This window comes from Dipodomys merriami, unplaced genomic scaffold, assembly GCF_024711535.1.
Source record: "Dipodomys merriami isolate MVZ:Mamm:240054 unplaced genomic scaffold, mDipMer1.0.p SCAF_13, whole genome shotgun sequence".
Lineage (NCBI taxonomy): Eukaryota > Metazoa > Chordata > Mammalia > Rodentia > Heteromyidae > Dipodomys > Dipodomys merriami.
Window position 1 is genome coordinate 33661079 of NW_027202604.1, and position 15560 is coordinate 33676638.

At 42.5% G+C, this 15560-nt stretch overlaps 1 long non-coding RNA gene across 1 annotated transcript in view; it reads right to left on the reverse strand.

The window, feature by feature from the left end:
* Nucleotides 1-15560, reverse strand: part of LOC138824765 (uncharacterized) — a 453914-nt gene that overhangs the window by 74130 nt on the left and 364224 nt on the right. The window lies entirely within an intron of this gene.

Here is a 15560-nt window from a genome sequence, read left to right on the forward strand (position 1 = left end):
TGCCAATAAACTAGAAAGAAAGAAAGAAAAAGCCAGAAATACAGCTGTGGCTCTCAAATGCTAGAGAGCTAGCCTTGAGTCCAAACAAATTCAGGGACAGCACCCAGATCCTGAGTTCAAACCCCAAGACAGGCAAAAATAAATAAATAAATAAATAATGATTTAAAAATTGGACTTTATTCTTCTTCTTCCCCACCAATACGTTATCCAGCCCTAAACTGCAACAATGCTAAGGTTGGGAGCCCTTGCTGGGGAGACAGGTTAGTCTGGGGCTCAGGCTATGTCTAGTAGTAGTGGCTGTGTGTGGACGCTGTGGGAACTTTCCAGGCTACCCACCCCACCCCACCCCCACCCTGCACCCCAGCTCTGGGCTCCCTCCTCCAGCTGGGAAGGAGGCTGACAGCAAGCAGCACAGTCTGCCTTTGACCTATAAAAGGAATGAGTCTGGCATCATTGGAGGTAATAGCCTTCCCTGGGAACATTCCACAACCAATAGCATGCTGCAGTGGTACAAAGCCCCCTCAGCACCCCCTGTTTTAATCCAGGACAGCTCCCCAGGGCCAGCCCAGCTCCAGAGCTCCTCCCCTGGGAGGTCAGCTGAGCCCTCTGCTACAATCACATCTCTGTTCAATGGCATCCACGGCCCAGTCCGGCTTCCTTCTCACGCAGGTGTGTTTTCCAAGCTCCACTCTCCAATAAACTCACCGCACACAAAACTTCCAGCTCAGAATCTGTTTCCCAGAAAAGCTGACTTACACTTGACCAAGCTGGAGTGAGAAATAGAATTTCCCTTGTGACCACAGATGCACACGTAAATACATCAATGTTCTCACTATATAAAGTTTCTCATGCCATAACTCTTATTATGATATACTCTGATATTTTCTAGTCTTTTTTTTTAAGTATGAGCTATGATTCAAAACATTGATCTTGCAGCACACGAACTGGCTTTGATTCATAGATTGAATAGCATTTCTTTAGAGATACAACCAGACTATTTTGGTGAATTGTACTTTTTAGAAATGTAACTAATTAGATTTTTTTCCCTTATTCAACTTGATAAGTTGAGTGGAATTCAAAGTCTTAATTAGGTTTATGTGTGAAGACACAGAGAGGGGGTAAGAAATCTCTACCATAGACCACTCTTAAAGAAATGAGCCTCATTATCTTCAATCGCGTAATATAAATACAACTCAGGCTAACACATTGTGAGCCCTTGCCCACATTAGTACAGTTAGTCTTGTCATTATCACATTATTAGGGACTAGTTGCTACCATTCTGCCTTAAGAGTTCATTTTCTGAAGGAAATAAAACATTCCCTTTACAAATCTGATTTAAATGGTTTTCTTTAGCAGTCTTTTCTGAAAGAGAGCAAAGAGACAAAGACAGAGACTTTGATACAACAAAGAAAAGTTTTGCCTGCTACAATTCTGAACATGGAGAAAGAGTAATTAAAAAGGGGAGAATGGGAGATACGTGGCTTCTTGCCCTACAAACAGCATTACAAGGATGGATAGAAGCCACATTCTCTGAGGATGCTGCTTCACTAAGCCACAGTGACCACACCAAGGCTGGACAGGGGTGCCTTCCACCAGGGAAGTCTTACAGAGAGAGAAACTGAGGACCAGGTTGGAGAAGGGGTACTTCTGACAGCCAGCAAAGCTGAAGGAAGCAGCTAGAACGCTTGATTATCTGTCTAGTTCTGAGGCTTTTTCTACTTGATTGTGAGGCCTCCGGCAATGAGATTTCCTTTTATCATAAAGAGCTGTGCGCCTTCTGATTTCCCAGGAGATTGATTCAAACTCTGCTCAAAGGAGCAGGTGGGGTGGGGTTGTATTCTACTCACAATATCCCCGCTCGCAGGGCTTGCTGCCAGCATGAGGAATATTCTGACATCTCCAGAATCACCTCTACCGGACGTAGAAGCCTATTTGTCATTTGTTTTCCACTGATAAAGCAGCCCCTAAGTCTGTTCTCTCTTCTGGATTCCCAAGGGGGAAAAATAGCTAAAAACCTGTTGTGCCCCATCCTCTAAAACATTAACTGAGTCCCTGGCAGTGAAAAGAAATTTAGGAAGATTGTGGCATAATGTCTTGGGGAAATGAGGTCTTGTTTGCTCATCGTGCAGGTGCTGGAGCTGGTGTAGACTCTTCGAGTCAAGATCTTAAAGAAGTTCTTATTCGAAACGGGTCTTATTTTAGAATTGCCCTTTCCAAATTCCCAATTCTTGAACGGGCTTTGTAAGGAAATCTCCTTTATCTCTTTTGGATTTCTGGAAATCCTGCTAGTTGGTTCCCCTCCACCCATCCACCCAAAGAAGCCGAAGATTTTGTTTAAGTAAATTTCAGATCTTTAGCACACACTAATGTGAATGTTTGCTATTAGGATACATGTAAATACCTAAAATAAACATTTTCTAAAAGATCGAGTGGAACTTTTATTTACAAAGGACCTTTCTCCAAGGGACTCTGAAATACTTTATAAACACATACTTGATCTAAAAATCATGCTATTCCTCCCTATCTTGAAATGGTCAAGTGTATTTCTTCTGTTGTATCGCTTTGGAGCAGAACATACAGCTAGTGTGGGAATATCCACGATTTCTTTCAAAATTCTCCAGTAAGAGTTTGGAAATCTGCCTGGTCTTCATTGGACTATGAACCTGGTGACCTTGAGCAAGTAAATGTCCCATATCCTGTCCCTAAACAAGGCTGTGGCCTTACACTTCTGAACAGTGCGTCTAGTCTGATCAGTGAAGTCACACAAGCCCTGAGGTACACCAACACTATAGGAGACATCAATCCTTTAAATCAGTCATCGTTTATAGTTAAAGGAGCCAGGCAAGTAAATTGATTTTTTTTAAAAACCATCCAGAAAAGAAAAACAGCACCATTTCCCATTTCTCTGTTTCATATGTTTTATAACTTCGCTCTAAAAGTTTAGTTTATACCAACAGTCCACAGAACATGAGGCTGAGAGGGAGAAGGGAGTTCAAATCTCAGCAACTCCACCAATGAACTGTACGTCACTGTGAGAGTTATCTACCTTCTCTGATCGTCCATTTGCCCATCTGTAATTGGGAATAACTTGAATGTGTCCACATTAGCAAATACACAGGACCTCTGACACATCATTCATGGCGTGGTAGGGGTGGCTTTCCAATTTTTTGCAGAGACAAAGTTCACAAGAGAACCAGAAAAAAATTAGTTATTTTAGAATGAGTTTAAAGGGGAGAAAAGGGATGGTAAAAAGGGTGAAAATATTGAGAACTTCTTGGAGTAAGAAGAGGAAATGAGAAGAAACATGGACAGTGTGGCCCAAAATGAGACAGATTGTAACCTGACAAACTGAGGCTTGAAAATTCCTACTTGGAAAATGAATCTGTTATTTAGAGAATAAAATTGTAAATCCTCTGTAACTTCTCGGGAAATCCACAAAATACTGAATGTTGATACTAGAAAGTGATAAGAAAAAAAAAAGATTTGTAGGCTCCTCACATATAATCTCAAAAATGGTAAAGAAGCTGAAAACCATAATAGCAAATTACATTATCACTGAAATACATGGAAATTAGCTACAACTCTTATTTGTTAGACATTCAAAACCACCAATCCAACCGGGCACCAGTGGTGGCTCATGCCTGTAATCCTAGCTACTCAGGAGGCTGAGATCTGAGGATTGAGGTTCAAAGCTAGCCTGGACAGGGAAGTCTGTGAGACTCTTCTCTCCAATAAACCACCAGAAAACTGGAAGTGGTGCGGCTCAAGTGGTAGAGTGCTTGCCTTGAGCTGAAGAGCTCAAGAGCCAAACATAGAATTCTGCAAGCATCTATCACATTCTCCCAAAGATGTACAAACCCACGTGTGACCATTTTGTTCCTTTGCTTGAGCATCTGTGATGTACCCAGGTGCTGTGCTGTTTTCTTCATCAGGCCATTTACCTTGACAGATGCATTCTGCCCTTACTAAAGTATGGCAAGTTGCTTTCTAACCCAAGACCTGCAGCCTATCACTTCTGCCAAATCCCCTGAAACACATGATATGGAGATAATTATTTTTCCACCTATCAACTGTTCGAATGAACAGCAAAGATGATTTATCATCTCTAGATCAATTATCTTCCCTTTCCAGAAACTCTGCCACGTTTTATGTCTAAGGGCCTGAAATGGTATCCAGCATATAAAAGGATTTAAAAACACATTTCTGGCTGTGTGCTGGTGGTACATTCCTATAATTCTAGCTACTCATGAAGCTAAAAGCCAGGGGAACACAGTTCAAAGCTAGCTAGGACAGAAAAGTCCACAATGCTCCATCTACAAACAAGTAAATAAAACAAGGCTGGAGGCCTGGTTCAAGTAGCAAGCTAAACAAACAAGCCACACAAGTAAGCCTAAGGGTCTGAGTTCAAACCCTCCTTTCAACAGCAACAACGACAAAAATTTTGCTAAAAACAAAATCTAAATCCTCTATCCCAATATTCTGAAATTAATTGAGAACTTAACCATATTCAACTTGCCATATATTTTAATGAAAAATGAGCTATTCAAAAAATCTCAATGACATGTGATTGTTAGAATGATGTGTTGAAAATAATATCTTGTGACAGCAACATTTTTGACATGAATTATTTTAAAAATCCTTTTGTAAGCTCAGCTTTTCCATTGCTCTTGCGAAAAATAATCACTTATCTGGTATATAGCAAGAATGATAAGTAGGAAATTGTTACCTTTTAAACCATAAATATTCATTGGAACTTGTTCTCTGGTCAGTCGGTGCATCTTATTTTGGTTCCTTTGTTTCCTCTGATCCTTTCTAGAATTTTTGCTAGAAGCAAACTGACACAACCAGAATTCAGCATGCTTTGGGTCTCCTCATTGCTGAAGCAACTAAATGGTCACAGCTTTGAAGGAAATAAAATAAAACAAATGACAACAAAAGAGCTCAGGGATGTCAAATATCATTCTGGCTGATACCAGAGGGAAAGTGGAATATATTAGTGGTTTAATAATATTGCTCCAGAACTACCAGCTTTCTGAAAAATATCAACAAAATGACACACGATTGCTAGAGTAAAGTTTTTGGGTTATGCTTTCCCAGATGAAGATATTTTAAAGTTATCGATCCTGGAGAATAAACTACTATGGATTTCTCTCACAGTCTAATACATTTTTAAAATATTTAAATAGAATAATTAATAAAAGGAGTCCTCACTTTATTACCCAATTTTTCTAGGCTTTTCTTCAGCTCTAGCATCATTTTCAGATGATAGCTGTATTTGTAAGACAGTCTTAGGAAAAAGTGATGCAGATTGTAACTCAATTTAGGCCATGGGCAGTAAAACATTTATAAAACTGGCTCAGGAAAGAAAAATGGATGAAGTAAGTATAAGAAGATGGCTGATATTGAGTTCAATTACAAACCTAGATTTCTGATTTTGTAAAGAATTTTACTGTATTAAAATCCCTGTAGGACTAAAATTACACCACAAGATCTTACCATGCCTCACACACGGGCATGATAATGGGGGACAGTGATTCCACACTCCCATATACAACTCCCCATGTGTATACATACTCATTGTCCTTAAAGACTTAGACATTGCTCTGGCTTTCCTACTGAACTGTTATATGAACTGTTTTAATAAACAAATTTTTCAAGAGAAAAAAGATTGCTGAGGACCAAGTTAGAAGAAACATAATTATCTCATTGAAATTCAGAAAACCTCATTATTTTACACCACAAATAACCAATTGCCTATTGGCTGTCAGGCTGCAGGTTAAGATACAAGGATAACTCCCAGAAAGAATCATAGCTAGTCTGAGAAGAGGAGGAACACACATAAGTACATTTATTTAGAAATATGTAAAAAACAAATAAACAACCAAAGAGTGGCTTAGTTTAGGAGATAGATGGTTTCTGGTAGGGCTGGTTTTCCAAACCCATTCTAAATGCTTTCAATTATTGACCCTATTTCTTATAGAAAATTTGGAAAAAAGTGTATAAATCTGTCATGGGCTTTGACCAAGAGATGGGCAGGTGCCATCAGAAAGCTGAAACTAGGTAAAGTGGAATGGCAGAGAATGTACAGGTTACTGGAACTTCGGGGGAGAATGTGAGTTCTAAAAGATCTGGAGAGAATTAGGAGAGAGATTAGGAGAGAAACCAAAGAGAGCCCTTGGTTTCCTGAGAAATGAGAAGGTGAATCTACATTCAAGGCAGACTACTTGAGGAGATGGAGGTCCAAGTAAAAACTGAGAAATGAAGCTAGATCTCACACCAGGAACTGAGAAGCAAGTCAGAATAAACATCTCAGGAGAATGGGCCAGAGCCGCTAAACTGTAAGTTTCTCCACTCTTAAAGACTAAGCCAATGGTACCAGAACATTAGTGAACATAAGAATGTCCTGGAAAGTTTGTTTAAAATATTTAAAGCTAACCTCTTACCTTGCCCTACCCACATATTATACTTCCTTAGGTCTAGGAAGAAGTCCCAAGTGCCTCAGACACAGCTAAGTTAAGAAACAAGGAAAGGTTGATTCTTGTGTCTGGGAACTCCTGAGTGAGCTTCTCTTGGCCTGAACAACATGAAAAACAGCTGATAGATGCATTCTGATTTATCCAGAACGTTCTCAGTTTCAGCATAGGAAGTCTCACATCGCAGGAAAGTATTTGGTCCCAGATAGATGGGGACAGTCGCCTGCCCTAAGGGGAAGTTCCACTGTACCATGGGTCTATTGGAAAGCCGACCATTGTCACCTCGATTCTGTGAATCCCGCAGACTCCAAGCACTGACCTGGCTCCCTTCTTCACTCACACCCATGATACTTATGCGTCTGGCCTGTTGTCTGATGATCTGATGCTTCTAAACTCACAGACCTTGGCAGACCCTGGGCTGAAGGTCTCTCTAGAAATTACAGATCTGCTTTCAATTCCTTAACCCTTATGGTAGGAAATGGCAAAACTTCAGAAAAACAAAAGGAAATAAAAGAAAAGCAGTAGAACAGACTGCTAGCTTTGAGGAGAACCAAACAGCCTAAGTGATACTGGGGGTTAACTCAGGAGCCGAAGACCAGGTTTCATCACAGTATTTATATGAAGTGTGACCTTGGACAAGTTACTGCTCCTCTCAGTGCCTCATCAAAAGCATGAATAGCGGTAATTAATCATCATAATGGTGCCAAATTCTGAGGCTTCGAGCCGTCAAGATGTGGTACCTGCCATGTCATCATTACTGCATCCACTGGAGTTAGAAGGGATTCTGAACATCCAAATGTTTAAGATAACTTTGAGCCAGTCTCAAGGACTCCTCTTTTGACACTCAAACTAAGTTGTAACCGTCAAAGCATTTCCCCATAAGAAGCCTCTCTTCCTAGTATCTAAAATATCAGAGGGAAAGAATTCTTCCTGCACATCAGACTTTCCCTGGTGCTGGAGGATGGAAGGAAGCAGGGAAGGAAGGAAGGAAGGAAGGAAGGAAGGCAGGAAGGAAGGAAGGCAGGCAGGCAGGCAGGAAGGAAGGAAGGAAGGAAGGAAGGAAGGAAGGAAGGAAGGAAGGAAGGAAGGAAGGAAGGAATCTGCCCCCCACAGGATGTTTACAAGCACCCCATTCAGGGAGAGCATGAAATATGCTCACAAGCACAAGAGGGAGGCTTGGAAACATTTCAAAGCCTGCAGACATTCAGATTGCTTCTGGTGGCTGTGGATTAGTATTGGTGGTGTGTCTTTAACCCCACGCTTCGCCCCCATATGTCTCAGCCCTCTTCACCTCTCCCTCTGACTGTGACAATGAGAATATTGAAATCAATAAGTTCACTCTCCTTGCTCCAAAAACTCAAGCACTTTGAAATGAAAAATGGTTCGGGAGGAAGAAGCCAAGACAGAGGCAGGGAGCTCACAGATGGAAGATAGAATTGGCAATGCTATGGTCTACAGAAAAGGGGACAGAGCACAATAGACTTCAGGTGGGAATGCTTGGGGTCTCCCTCCACGTTGTCCCTGCTTGAGAGTGGAGACAGGTCTTTTCAATTCAATGGACCTTGAAATATCTTCTTTGCCAAATAAAGGTACCTGGCTAGAGGAATAGTTATTATCCTTTCTGGTCCTAAAAATCCTAAAAATATTTTCCCCTGTGCTGGGGATTGAACCTAGGACTTTGCACAAGCAAGTGCTCTACCAGTGAACTACCTTGCCAGCCCCCAAACAATATTTTGTGATAAAATACAGACAGCTGGGTGCTGGTGGGTCACGCCTGTAATCCTAGCTACTCAGCAAGCTGAGATCTGAGGATCGCAGTTCAAAGCCAGTCCAGGCAGTCAAATTCAAGATATTCTTATCTCCAATAAGTTAGCAAAAAGCCAGAAGAGCAGTATAGTGCCATCCTTGAGCAAAAATGTTAAACAAGAGCACAAGGCCGTAAATCCAAGAATTAGCACACATGTTCTCTCTCTCTCTCTCTCTCTCTCTCTCTCTCTCTCTCTCTCTCTCTCTCTCTCTCTCTCACACACACACACACACACACACACACATGCACACACAGAGGAAATGCAGACCGTTTTAGCTTTATTCATCTCTTTCATAAGGGCCTCCCTGTGTGTCAATTCTCTGATGAATTCTTTGAACATTTATGCTCAAATTTGAAACTATCCAATCCTGCTTTTGTCTTTCCCATGAGGCTCAAGTTCCTTCATGGCAGAGTCTTTGTTTTAATCCTATTTTATCACCCAGGGTTGAGAGGCATGCCCGACACAGGAAGATGTTCAGTAAGTATGCTAGGAGCCACATGCCTGCTTCGGCTTCCTCTGCTGTACTAGTAAGAATCTCAGCTAGAGACATCATACTGGTGATGCAAGGACATTTTAACAAAGGGACTGTTGACAAGATCCAGGGAGAGTTACGGTTAATTCACCACCACAGGCTGGAAAAGGTAAAGAAGGACTCCCTCTTGTATTCCTGAACAGGTTGGGAAATAATGCCTTTACAGAAATGCTCAGAAAGTAGCCAAAGCCTGGATGGACTAACTGCCCAATGGGAAGGAAGCAGCCACCTGCATCTACCCTATCACCAAGCCCAGCTTCCTCTCTTACATTCTTCAATCCCTTGCCACTGCCTCCATTGATTGAACGCAACAGGATATGAGTGAGCTAGTCCAACTGTTGAAACAGTTCATAAAGAAAAGCAAGGCTGGGAGTGTTCTAAGCAAGGGCAATGATTTGGACAGAAGAAATCAGGGCAGGTCATTTGGAACCTGGAAAACACATGTTCTCTGATCATGAAGAGATCAGAAGGAAAAAAATCATTCATTACATGCATGTGTCTAGACGCTCCGAGGAAAAACAATTCTCTGATTTTCTCTAGAAGGTAAAAGAAAGAGTCTTCATGGAAACCATATGCCAGAATCCTATAGGAAGAGCCTTGGAGGACAGGACGAATTTGAATCACCTTCCTGCCCACAGCAGGGAGACACTATGCACTTTTACAGGTGATGAGCATTAGAAGTTCAAGGATAAATAATCTCAGGTGACAATCAACTTGGAGCTTCCTATGTTGGTTTTTTTCCTCCTCTCACTGCTCTGCTTACAAGAAAGAAAAAAATAACTAATCTATGGTTTCATGCATAGTAAGCAAGCACCCTACCACTGAGCTACATCTCCAGTCCCTAAGCGATGATATCTGTGATACAATCAGAAGTCAAAGTGAGGGGAAAATCTTACCCTAGAAGGAAGAATATGATATCATACTGACAAAAGCTAGAATTACAGTTGTATGGTGATAATGAAAAGCGTATGGACTCTTAGTGGTGCTTCATTATTCTTTCTGAACCCTGAATAGACATTGTATCTCCATTCTTGCTTCCCTCCCTCACCCTTTTTTTTTTTTTGGTGGGTCCTGGGGCTTGAACTCAGGGTCTGGGTATTGTCCTTGAGCTTTTTTGCTTACGGGGGAATGCTCTACTACTTGAACCATAGTTCTATTTCTGGCTTTTTAGTAGCTAATTGGAGCTAAGACTCTCAATAGACTTTCCTACTCAGACCTCTGCCTCCTGAGAGCGTCCAGCTCACCTCCCATCATTATTAACCATTGTTAACATATTAACTCATTGGATCTACTAAACATCTCTGTGAGATAAACACCAATATTATTGCCAGAGAAGCATGAGAGAGAAAGAGAGAGAGAGAGAGATTAAGTGGCTTTTCTCAAGAAAACAAAGGTAGTATTTAGCACAATGAGAATTTGAATGCTGGCTGTCTGGGTCTTGATATCTGTTCCAAGCAGCCTGGCAAGAAAATTATAGCTCCTCTGAACTCAGAGGTTATGTCTTTTACGCTCACCTCTATGGATCTCTCCGGTAAACTGGAATATAAAGTGGTTATTTCATGATGATTACAAGTCTCTCCCCACCCTCCCCTAAATGTCCCATATTATCCTAAACTATGATACCCCAACTTTTAAGTTGGTTGTATTTTGAATCCCAATAGACACAAATGAGGTTGCCTACAATGCATCCAGGTGTGTTTGACAGAAACCAAATAACTACAATTGTCTAATCAGGCATGTGGAGATAAGTGATAAGCCAGCCTGCGCATGGGCAGGCCTGACAGTTAACATTCTCACCCATGAGTGAAATCAATTCTTGCATTCTGACTGGATGAGCTTCTTTTTATTTTTTAACAGCATTTCTTTCTAAATAGCCCAATGCTATTGTTCAAAATGGTTGTTCTCCTGATTAAATTCTTTAAGTATTCTAAATGCTAAGGGCAAAAGCTCCTTGTCATGTTGTGTTTTGATCATGATTGGGCAGGACAAGGAAATTTCCTATGATTAGTCGTTCCTTAGCAGAACCACTGTGCTGCAGATAGAAAACTTTTCTGATTCACAGATTCAGTCCTCAGAGTTTTCAGGGTGTGATACTTCCTGATGCTAGCTGATCTTGAAGACTCTCCCACCCCACCCCATCCCCGCCTGACCTTCCTCCTGCCATGGCTCCCTCCTCTTCATTCACCTCTCTCCTCTAGGACACCTCACTGTCACCACCACTGCCAAAGTGCCCTGCATTAGTACAACGTAAGGAAAGCAGACAGAGGAGGAAAGATGGAGGGGGATGAGTGAAAGGATTTCTGTGAGTAGGATGTGTCCCCAGAGAGTTTTCTTTTGGGGTGCAGACTTTGGCTGGAAAGGAGAAGGTGGTTTCCTTGAGACAGAGAGGACAGCTTGCATGATTGTGTAAATCTCAATGGGGTCATGCTCATGACTCTGGGTGGTTGACACAGATAGCATTTGTCCCTAAAAAAAGAAAAAGAAAGAGAGAGAGAGAGAGAGAGAGATCCATGCAGAGTTAAATTACTCTAAAACAGAGAATCCTAGCTCTTTGCCCCTTCCCACTCCCTAGTTAAGCAAACAAAACCCTCTTGTAGAAGCCAAAGAAAAGTTTTAAAAAGAAATTAGACTCTGCCCATGATATGTTAAATGCAACTCTCCAAACTAAGCCCATTTTTAAAGGTAATTGAATGCTGGTTTATTGTTTTTGTAAAAAAAAAAAACAAACAAACAAACTTAAGAGCAATTCCATTGCACCTATTTTGCCTATTAGCATGTCAGGCACTCACAAGCACAATAACGTAGAGATGTTTCACCCACTCCATTCTTCTCCTAGTCACTGTGTCCTTCTAAACAGAACAAGACCAAAAGAGCAGCAATTCCCCTGTGTGCCAACCTAACCTGAAGGTGCATTTTAAAGGCAAACTTCCTCAATAGAAAAATGGACATGCTTCATTTCCCCCTTGCTTATTTTAATCTCATTTGATAAACTTAGGATGCTCCAGTCCAAATAGTGTGAGAACATGTCTAGAATTTCCATGGAACTTTCCTCTATCTCACCTAACTGTCAAGTGCTCAGATCACCTGTTACTGTAGTGAAAGACAAAGAGATAGGAAGCTTGCGTACCCAGTGAGATTCTTCATGATATAATTATTCATCTCCTAAATAGCAAGACAGCAGAGGCAATTCCAAGCAAGATAATCCTTAAAAAATGGAAAAGGAAATTAAAAAAAAAAACTTAAGAGGCTGCTTAGAATGTCAACTGGAGAATGAAGATTTTAAATGATGCTTTGAGCTCTGTTCTGGTAGGAGGCTGAGATCTGAGGATTGAAGTGTGAAGCCAGTCGGGGAAGGAAAGTCTGTGAGACTCTTATTTCCAATTAATCACACAAAAAAACAGGAGTGGAGCTGTGGAACAAAGAGGCAGAGTAGGAGCCTTGAGCAAAAAAGCTCAGGGACAGAGCCCAGACCAGAGTTTAAGCCCCAGGACTGGCAAACGAACAAGCAAACAAACAACAACAAAGATTCTTTGAGAAAAATGTGGTAAATATACACAATTGTGTATTGTTCAGCCACAAAGAAGGGTGAAATTACATGTGCAGGAAATTTCATTTAACATAAAATAAGCCCAACTTAGGAAGATAAATGTCACATGTTGCCTCCCATATGCAAAAATCTAGAGAAAAATCAAGCAGACATAAAGGCAGGGGGACTATTAGGGAAGGAAAAAAGAGGATGAAGGACAGAAGAAAGGGTGCTAGGAAATAGAGGGGCTGATCATAATCACAGTATATGTAGGACAAGGTCCGAGCTGCAGCCCATCTAAATATAACCTTAAAACAGTTATAAAGTCTGACGCTCGGTGGTCTTCTTGGTGGGGGTCCTGTGACCTAGGCACAACATATTAGTGGGGGCTCATCCGGGATCCCAAAGACCCCTGAGACCTCAGACTCCAAAGGTAAAACAGCGCTGTCTTTGTTAATTTGTCTTGTCCTGTTGTTTGTCTGTTCTACTTTCCTTTGTGAGGATGGCCACTCCGATTTGTAAAGGGTTGTCGAAGCAGACGCGCTTGCACGACAACCCTGGAGGAACTGGGAGACGTCCCAGATCCTCTTGTGGGGCCGGGGTCCTTGGAACCCCGTAGTGTGGGGTGGAGGGGGTCCTTGGAACCCTGCCGTGTGAATTGTGGGGTGAAGTTGGTTTGGTGTTGGGCCGGAACTGACCAAGAGGGCCTCCTAACCGAGGCCCAACTCGCCCACTATGGGTCTGCTCCTTCTGCTGTGGGGCATGGGTGTGGAACCCCGCCGTGACAGGAGTCAGCAGACCAATTCGGGAGATCTCCACTTCGTAAGCTTTTTTTGTAACTGTCAGGCCTGCATTTGTTTTGTTTGTACTGTTTATTGTTTTTTTGGATTGTATGACTGATGGGACTGGAAACCATGGGCACCACTCCATCTAGCCCCCTAGACTTAAACTAAGAAAGAGGAAAAGAAAAAGTAACCCTGGTTTTTCAGGAAGATAACTTGGAAGAAGAAATGTTTCCTCCCCCATACTCCTCTTCCCAGGTTCCTTTTGCAGAACCTGAGAATGATCAAGAGGAGGAGGGAGCTACAGAACCAGCAGCCGAACCCTTGGCACCTGCCCTTAAAGTTTCTGAGGGGCCAGTCACTCGACGACACCATGGGATCAGCCCCCCTTCTAATGTAGCTGTTTTTCCCTTATGCACTGTAGGTCCTGTGGATGCGGATGGTCAACACCAACTCCAATATTGGCCATTTTCTACCAGTGATCTGTACAATTGGAGCACCCAAAATGCCCCCTTTTCTGAGAAACCCCAGGATTTAATGTGTTTGCTTGAAACTATTCTCTTTACTCATCAGCCCACTTGGGATGATTGCAGTCAGCTTTTATAGGTCCTTTTTACCACTGAAGAGAGAGTATCAGAAAGGCGGCCTGGAAACATATCTCTGGCCCCACAGGAGCACCCATCATGGATCCTGCCCTGATCACTGCCTATTTTTCTGAGATCCGACCAACATGGGACTACAAGTCACAAGGGAGCAACTCCTTGTCTACCGCCAGGCTCTGTTGGCAGGTCTCAAGGTGGCGGCTCGCCGACCTACTAATATGGCCAGAGCTTATGATGTTAGACAGGGAGGAAGTGAAAGTCCGGCAGCATAACTTGAGCGGCTCATGGAAGCTTTTAGCCAATATACCCTGTATGATCTTGAGACCCAGGAGTTGGCTCAGATGATTATGTTTGCCTATATAAATCAAGCTGCACCAGACATAAAGCGAAAGTTGCAGGCTCTAGACAGATTTGGTGAAAAGTGTATTAGGGATCTAGTAGCCGCGGTGGAAAAGGTTTACAATAAGATAGAGACAGAGGAGCAGACAGGAAAGGAAGGACAGAGAACATGATATTGAGCATGAAAAGAGAGACCAGGCCAAGGAAAAGAGGCCAGACTTGGACTCGACATTATCTCATGCGAGCATACCTGGTTCACAGATGGCAGCAGTTTCATTTGAGATGGAAAAAGGTACGCAGGCACAGCAGTCAGCACACACACTGAGATAGTGTGGGCAGAAGCACTCCCCAGGGAACGTCTGCACAAAGAGCAGAACTAGTGGCACTAACAAAAGCCCTACAAATGGGAAAAGGGAAGAGACTAAACATGTACACAGACAGTCGGTATGGTTTTGCCATGTGCATGTCCATGGAGCCATTTACCAAGAGAGGGGGCTGCTGACAGCTGAGGGAATTTTAAGCCTCATCCAGGCCATATGGGAACCAGCAAATATTGCCATTATGCACTGCCCTGGCTGTCAAAAGGGAACTGATTCTATAACCAAAGGAAATAACTTGGCCAATCAAGCAGCTAAGGAGGCGGCCCTCCAGCCTAGAGCGGAAGTTCTGACTCTAGTAGACCCAGGGCCACGAGCTTTGCCTCCTGAGCCTCAGTACTCCCAAGAAGACTTGGAGTGGATAAAGAAAATTCCCATGACCTATAAACCCCCAGACAGAGAAGGAAACAAAGAGTGGTGGAAAACTGGTTAGGGGAAACTTATCTTGCCACAAATATCGGGCAAGGGGATTCTTAAGAGAATCCATCGGGTCTCTCACATGGGAACCCGAAGAATGCAGGACTTGCTCCAACACTCAGAAGTAAAAATTAGGCAAGGAAATCAACTCATTGAGGACACTGTTAAAAATTGTAAAGCCTGTCAGCTCACCAATGCCCCCAATCAACCGGTTACAAAAGGAGCTTGCCTCCATGGAGATAGGCCAGGTGTGTATTGCGAAGTAGACTTCACAGAAATTAAAACTGGAAAATTTGGATGTAAATATTTGCTAGTTTTTGAAGACACCTTTTCAGGATGGGTTGAAGCCTACCCAATAAAGCATGAGACCGGGAACGTCGTGGCTAAGAAGATCCTGGAAGAAATCCTACCCGGGTATGGTTTCCCATTCACCATCGGGTCAGACAATGGACCGGCCTTCGTCTCAAAAGTAAGTCAGGGAATAGCTACAGCACTGGGGGAAGATTGGAAATTGCACTGTGCTTATAGACCCCAGAGTTCTGGGCAGGTAGAAAGAATGAATCGGACTCTAAAAAAGACCTTCACTAAATTGGCCTTGGAAACGTGCAGACTGGGTATCACTCCTTCCTTTTGCCCTGTTTAGAGTAAGAAATTCACCCTATCAGCTTGGCTTTACTCCTTTTGAAATAATGTATGGACACCCT